Here is a 7,331-nt window from a genome sequence, read left to right on the forward strand (position 1 = left end):
AGAATATTTGTCCTTGGTCTGGTCCAGGAAAGGTCTTCCTAGAACAGACTGCTGGACCCAGAGGGCCTCTTGGAAATATTAAAGGAAAGTATTCTAAAGCACAAGGCCCATTGTGTAGCCTGGGACTGGGGGGCCTGGGGGAGACCCTCAGCTTGCCCAGGTTTAAGGGTCATATGGAACACAGCCACAGATGACAGACAGTTAATGGTTGCAGATAAATGCCTTAGGGAAAAGTATGGTAACAGGTGATATATTGCAGGATAGAAGGACAGCCAAGAGATTAACAAAGATGAAAGGCAATGCTGTGGCAGTGAAAAAAAATCTTCATGATGAGTCACATGGAGGTGCATTCTCTGAAGAGACTCAAAAAAGTCATTGGATTTTAGTTCTGTAGTTTTAAAATAGTGTTCCAAGCTCCAGGCTTTGTGGAGTTTTGCTGATCAATTCTCAATCCTCATCTTTTCTGACCTAGAAGTAGTGTTTGACACTTCATCATTTCTACCTGAAACATTTTGGTTACTTTGCTTCCAGGACATCAAACTCATGTAGTTTTTCTCCTAACTCTGGCTGTTCTTTCTCTGTCTGCCCTTATTTCTCTTCACCTCATGTACCTCTAATCAGATTTCCCAGAGCTCAGTCCTTGGTCTACATCTCCTCTATATTTAGTCACTCTTTTGGTGCTTCATTCAGTTAGGTGGCTTCAAACACCATTTACACACTCTTGATTTTCATAGTCATAGTAATCATATATTCATCCCAAATGTCTTTTCAGAACTTCAGAATCATATAGCCTGCTACCTACTTGATGTCTACATTTAGATGTTTAAGAAATATGCCTAACTAGTATGTGGAAAGCTGAACTCTTGATATGCAATGCCCCCCACTTGACCAATCATAATATACCCCATCTTATTTGATGACCACACCATCCCTTCTGTTGTTCATAATAAAAACCTGGATTCATCCTTCACTCTTCTTTTTCTCTTATATCCAGTGGTTCCCTGGAGCCTGTTTTAACTGACATATAAGAACCAATTGTGACCTTCCTTTCCATCCCTGACGCCACCAAGGCTGCACACACTAGGCTGCTCTGCTGCTGCTGAGATGCGTTAAGTCACCTCCTATTTGTTGGCCGCCCTATGGGGCAATTCCTCTCTCAGGGCCAAGGAAATCAAAAATATCCTGGACAGCGTGGGCATCGAGGTAGACGACGACCGGCTCAATAAGGTCATCAGTGAGCTGAACAGAAAGAACATTGAGGACGTCATTGCCCAGGGTATCGGCAAGCTGGTCAGTGTGCCTGCAGGCGGGGCTGTGGCTGTCTCCGCTGCCCCAGGATCTGCAACACCTGCTGTGGGTTCTGCTCCAGCCGCAGCAGAAGTTAAGAAGGAGGAGAAGAAGAGTCAGAGGGGTCAGAAGATGACATGGGGTTTGGCTTGTTTGACTAAAGTCCCACTCCCCTGCAAATAAAACCCTTTTAATGTTTTTTAAAAAAAAAAGAGCCAATTGCGCACTTCTTTGCCCAACTCTGTGTTCATATCTTAGGTACTTACAAGAGCTCCTGACACATAGTGTGTATACCATTGTTGTTGCTTGGTCACTCAGTCATGTCTGACTCTTTGTGACCCCATGAACTGTAGCCCACCAGGCTCCTCTGTCCATGGGATTTCCCAGACAAGAATACTGTATTGCCACCTTGAGAAAGAAAAACAGAGCTAGAGGAATCAGGCTCCCTGACTTCAGATTATACTACAAAGCTACAGTCATCAAAACAGTATGGTACTGACACAAAAACAGACTAATAGATCAATGGAACAGGATAGAAAACCCAGGGATAAATCCACACACCTATGATCACCTGATCTATGATAAAGGAAGCCAAAATATACAGTGGAGCAAAGATAACCTCTTCAATAAGTGCTGGTGGAAAAACTGAACAGCTATATGTAAGAGTAAAATTAGAACAATCTCCAACATCATACACAAAAATAAACTCAAAATAGATTAAAGACCTAAATGTAAGGCCAGATACTATAAAACTCTTAGAGGTAAATAGGCAGAAAACTCGTTGACATAAACTGCAGCAAGATCTCTTGTGACCCACCATCTAGCATAATAAAAATAAAAACAAAAATAAACAAATGGGAACTAATTAAACTTAAAAGCTTTTACACAGCAAAGGAAACCATAAACTAAATGAAAAGACAACCCACAGAATGGGAGAAAATATTTGCAAACAAAGTGACTGACAAGGGAGTCATCTCCAAAACATACAAACAGCTCATGCAGCTCAGTAACAACAACAACAACAACAAAAATCAAAAATTTGGTAGAAGATCTAAACAGACATTTCTCCAAAGAAGATATACAAATGGACAAAAAAACACATGAAAAGATGCTCAGCATCACTAATTATTAGAGAAATACAAATCAAAACCACAGTGAGTTTTTTGATGATGGCCATTCTGACTACCTCACACTGGTCAGAATGGCCATCATCCGAAAACCTAGAAAAGGGACTTCCCTGGTGGTCCAGTGGTTAAGAATTCACCTGTCAATGCAGGGGGCATGGGTTTGATCCTTGGTTTAGGAAGAACCCACATGCAGTGCAGCAACTAAGCCCACATGCCACAATTACAGAGCCCATACTCTAGAACCTGTGAGCCACAACTCTGATCTGTGTGCCTAGAGCTATATTCTGAAACAAGAGAAACCACCACAATGAGAAGCCCATGCACTGCAACAAAGAGTAGCCCTCACTTGCTCCAAATAGAGAAGGCCTACATGCAACAAGGAAGACATGGCATAGCCAAAAAAAAAAAAAAAAAAAATCTACAAACTATAAATACTTTAGAGGTTGTGGAGAAAAGAGAACCTTTCTAGACTGTTGGTGGGAAAGAAAATTGGTGCAGCCACTATGGAGAACATATGAAGATTCCTTAAAAAACTAAAAATAAAGTTACCATATGATCCAGCTATCTCACTCCTAGGCATATATCCAGAGAAAACCATAATTTGAAAAGATATTATGCATCCCAAAGTTCACTGCAATACTATTTATAATAGCCAGGAAATGGAAGCAACCTAAATGCCCATCAACAGAGGACTGAATGGATAAAGACAATGTCTTATATATATATAATGGAATTGTCTTATATATATACAATGGAATATTACTCAGCCATAAAAAAGGAATAAAATAATTGTCACTTACAGTAATACAGATGGACCCAGAGATTATCATATTGGGTGAAGCAAGAAGCAAGTCAGGAAGACAAAGACAAATATAGAATGATATTGCTCATATCTGGACTCTAAAAAAATGGTACAAATGAACTTACTTACAAAAGAGAAATAGAGTTCAGTTCAGCTCAGTCACTCAGTCATGTCCGACTCTGCAACCCCATGGACTGCAGCACACCAGGCCTCCCTGTCCAACACCAACTCCCAGAGTTTACCCAAACTCATGTCCGTTGAGTCGGTGATAGCATCCAACCATCTCATCCTCTGTCGTCCCCTTCTCCTCCTGCCCTCAATCTTTCCCAGCATCAGGGTCTTTTCAATTGAGTCAGTTCTTCACATCAGGTGGTCAAAATACTGGAGTTTCAGCTTCAATATCAGTCCTTCCAATGAACACTCAGGACTGATTTCCTTTAGGATGGACTGGTTGGATCTCCTTGCAACCCAAGGGACTCTCAAGAGTCTTCTCCAACACCACAGTTCAAAAGTATCAATTTTTCAGCACTCAGCTTTCTTTATAGTCCAACTCTCACATCCATACATGACAACTGGAAAAACCATAGCACTGACCAGATGGACCTTTGTTGGCAAAGTAATGTCTCTGCTTTTTAATATGCTGTCTAGGTTGGTCATAACTTTCTTTCCAAGGAGTAAGCGTCTTTTAATTTTATGGCTGCAGTCACCATCTGCAGTGATTTTGGAGCCCAATAAAATAAAGTCTGACAATGTTTCCACTGTTTCCCCATCTATTTGCTATGAAGTGATGGGACCAGATGCCATGATCTTAGTTTTCTGAATGTTGAGCTTTAAGCCAACTTTTTCACTCCCTTCTTTCACTTTCATCAAGACGCTCTTTAGTTCTTCACTTTCTGCCATAAGGGTGGTGTCATCTGCATATCTGAGGATATTGATATTTTTCCCGGCATTCTTGATTCCATCTTGTGCTTCATCCAGCCCAGAGTTTCTCATGATGTACTCTGCATATAAGTTAAATAAGCAGGGTGACAATATACAGCCTTGATGTTCTCCTTTCCCTATTTGGAACCAGTCTGTTGTTCCATGCCCAGTTCTAACTGTTGCTTCCTGACCTGCATACAGATTTTTCAAGAGGCAGGTCAAGTGGTCTTGTATTCCCATCTCTTTCAGAATTTTCCATTTTGTTGTGAAATAGAGTTAAAGGTGTAGAAAACAATCTTATGGTTACCAGGGGTAGAAAGTGGGAGAGGGAAAAATTGGGAGATTGGGATTGATATATACACACTACTACACATAAAATAGACAACTAATAAGGACCTATTGTAGAGCATAAGGAACTCTACTCAATACTCTATAATGACCTATATGAGAAAAGAGTTTAAAAAAAGAGTGGTTTTTACACACACACACACACACACATATATATAACTGATTCACTGTGCTGTATAGCAGAAAGTAACACAGCATTGTAAATTAACTCTACTCCAGTAAACAAAAAAGGATATTGCCTGCTTAATTCTTCCAGTTGCACTGTAGTTGATTTTCTTCTGGTTATAGTCAATTAAAATTAAATTTCACAGTTTCCGTTTTAAATATCAGTAGTTGATAGTGTTAGATGATAGAATTGGAGTTCCTTGAAAACATTTTTTTCCTCTCCCCAAATTTCTTCCTAATAACACTTATTAAATTTTAATTAGGCATTTATGATTTTATAGTTTTAAGTAATATAATTTTAAACAAAAAGCCGATTTGATTAAATCAAATATATACACACATATCAATAAGAAATCAAAATTTAATTTTTTTGTCCCTTCAGATTTTATCTAATAAAGAGGCTCTTCTTTTGCCCATGGGCTTTACCTTGTTTAAGGGTAGATAGAAACAGTGGTTTTTGGTAGAAAAGCCTAGAAGTTTCCTTCTTGTTACTGGAGCTATTAAGAGCCACAAACTGTTAAAATCACCTCATTTACTTTAACATCATCCTCCAGATGGGGGGAGCTGGAGCAGTATGCAACAACCGCAACAGCTGCTGCTGTTCCCAGTTACAATGGAAGGAAGAAGAGCCTTTCTTTTGGCCTCTCCCATCTCTCCTTCCAGTTTTTTAAGGCCTCAGACTCAGCCCTACTTGAGGTGAAATGTTCAGGGCCTTGAACTTAGCAAATCAAGGCTAAAGGGCTACACTGTTATGAGTCCCAGAGGTATTTGTTTCTTAACATTCCCTTCTTTCTTTATTTATAGTTTATAGCCTGCTGACTCCAGAAAGAGGACTTAAGATGCAGTATTTCATAGATCAGGAACTCCAGAGGCTCAAAGGAATGCACTTCCAATGTGGAAATTTCTGGCCTTTTCATGAGGGAGGTATTTGGAGTAAGTCATACCACATAGGTAGCTGTTGGCCTTCCAGGTCATCAAAATTAACCCTGGGAATATTTTTTAAAAATATAAAAAGTACTTGGAAAGTTACTGCAGGAAAACAGCAAAATTCACAGAGTAATCGTGTGCAATGCTTGCTCTCCAACATGCCCACCCACAGCTCTACCCAACTCTTGATTTTCTACTCTTTGCTTCCACATTTATTTCTGACACAAAATGCTTTAGGAATGAATATTCTCTTTCACTCTGCTTCTAATCTGGACCTTGCACTTATCTTTAAGGATCATACAGGTCCATGTTTGATCCCTGTGATTATAAAAATTCACTCTGAGGGGTTGGAGACCAATAGGCAGAGGTAACACACAGATGTATAAGTCTGCAGGCCAATAGGAAGCAAAACCTACTCAAGTAGTGCCTTGGAAGATACTTGCCTTGCAAACAGGTTTTATTTACCATTTGAAACGTGCAGAACCTAAAAATTAGTTTTATTGTTATTTTGTTGTTTTCTGTCCCACAAATAGCTTAGTGTTGAGAAAAAAAAAAAATCTGTTTCTTTCTAAAATTTAACCTGAAATTAGCTTGGCTCTCTTAACTAGGACTGACAAAATGTTGGGTTGTGGAAGCAGAGAAGTCAGTATAAATTAGCAGAGTCAGTGGGCCAGGAGAGAGCCTAGGCCTGACTCTGGGTGCAAATCCTAGGTAAAGATTTATTAGCTGGTCTAGATGTGAAGAAAGCCTGAATCTGCTCTACACCAACTTTTATAAACACAGAATAGTTGAGATATTAGCTTATAAAAATTATTCCTCTGGGTTTAACCAAAGAAGTATTTTGAAAAACGAATATATCAAATGGCAATTTGAATACTTCAAGTTTTTAGAAATCTCTCAACATTAATCTTGTATTTAATGTTCATAAATGATTTAATGTTCTAGTTAGCATAATTTTCCATGAATTCCTAAAAAATGTTTTTCTTTGATCCAGATTTCTGCAGATAAGAAATTTATATAAATTGGTAGTTGTTCATTTCACAATAAGAAATACTTTTTTGAAGATGGTCCGGAGAAGCTGCAAGATTCTGAATCTAAAATAAACTGTGTTCAGTGCAATGTTACTGTTTTTATTGTTGGATACTACTAATTGTTAGAGGGTTCTTCAGTAATTTAATTCTAATACAGTGTTTATATATGAGATACACAGTAAACTAAAGAGAACCAAACATCCCCAAATTCTATAATCTTGTCATTGAAAGAATGCTATATAAATGGCATTATATAGTGTTAACATTTTGGGATTGACTTTTTCTACTCAGCCTAATTCCCAGGAAATTCATCTGGGTTGGTACATATAGCTAGAGTTTGTTCTCTTTGTCTATGACTCTATTTCTGTTTTGCTATGTTTGTTTGTTTGTTTTTTAGATTCCACATATAACTAAAATGATACAATATTTGTCTTTCTTGGTCTGACTTATTTTACTTGGCATAATACCCTTTAAGTCTATTCATGTTGTCACAAATCATAAGATTTCATTCATTTTTATGGCTGAGTAATATTCCTGTGTGTGTGTGTATGATTTTATCATCTATCAATAAATACTTAGGTTACTTCTGTATCTTGGCTACTGTAAATAATATTGCAGTGAATACTGGGATGCACATATTAATTTTTCTTCAGATATATACTCAGAGGTCGAATTGCTGGATTATACAGTAGTTCTATTTTTCACTTTTTGAGGAACCTCCGT

The 7,331-nt window shown here is 38.3% G+C and overlaps 1 pseudogene; it reads left to right on the forward strand.

The window, feature by feature from the left end:
- Positions 1-1,104: 1,104 nt before the first annotated feature.
- Positions 1,105-1,448, forward strand: LOC136154300 (large ribosomal subunit protein P2 pseudogene; annotated as a pseudogene).
- Positions 1,449-7,331: the final 5,883 nt, after the last annotated feature.

This window comes from Muntiacus reevesi, chromosome X (genome assembly GCF_963930625.1).
Source record: "Muntiacus reevesi chromosome X, mMunRee1.1, whole genome shotgun sequence".
In the NCBI taxonomy this organism is placed as follows: domain Eukaryota; kingdom Metazoa; phylum Chordata; class Mammalia; order Artiodactyla; family Cervidae; genus Muntiacus; species Muntiacus reevesi.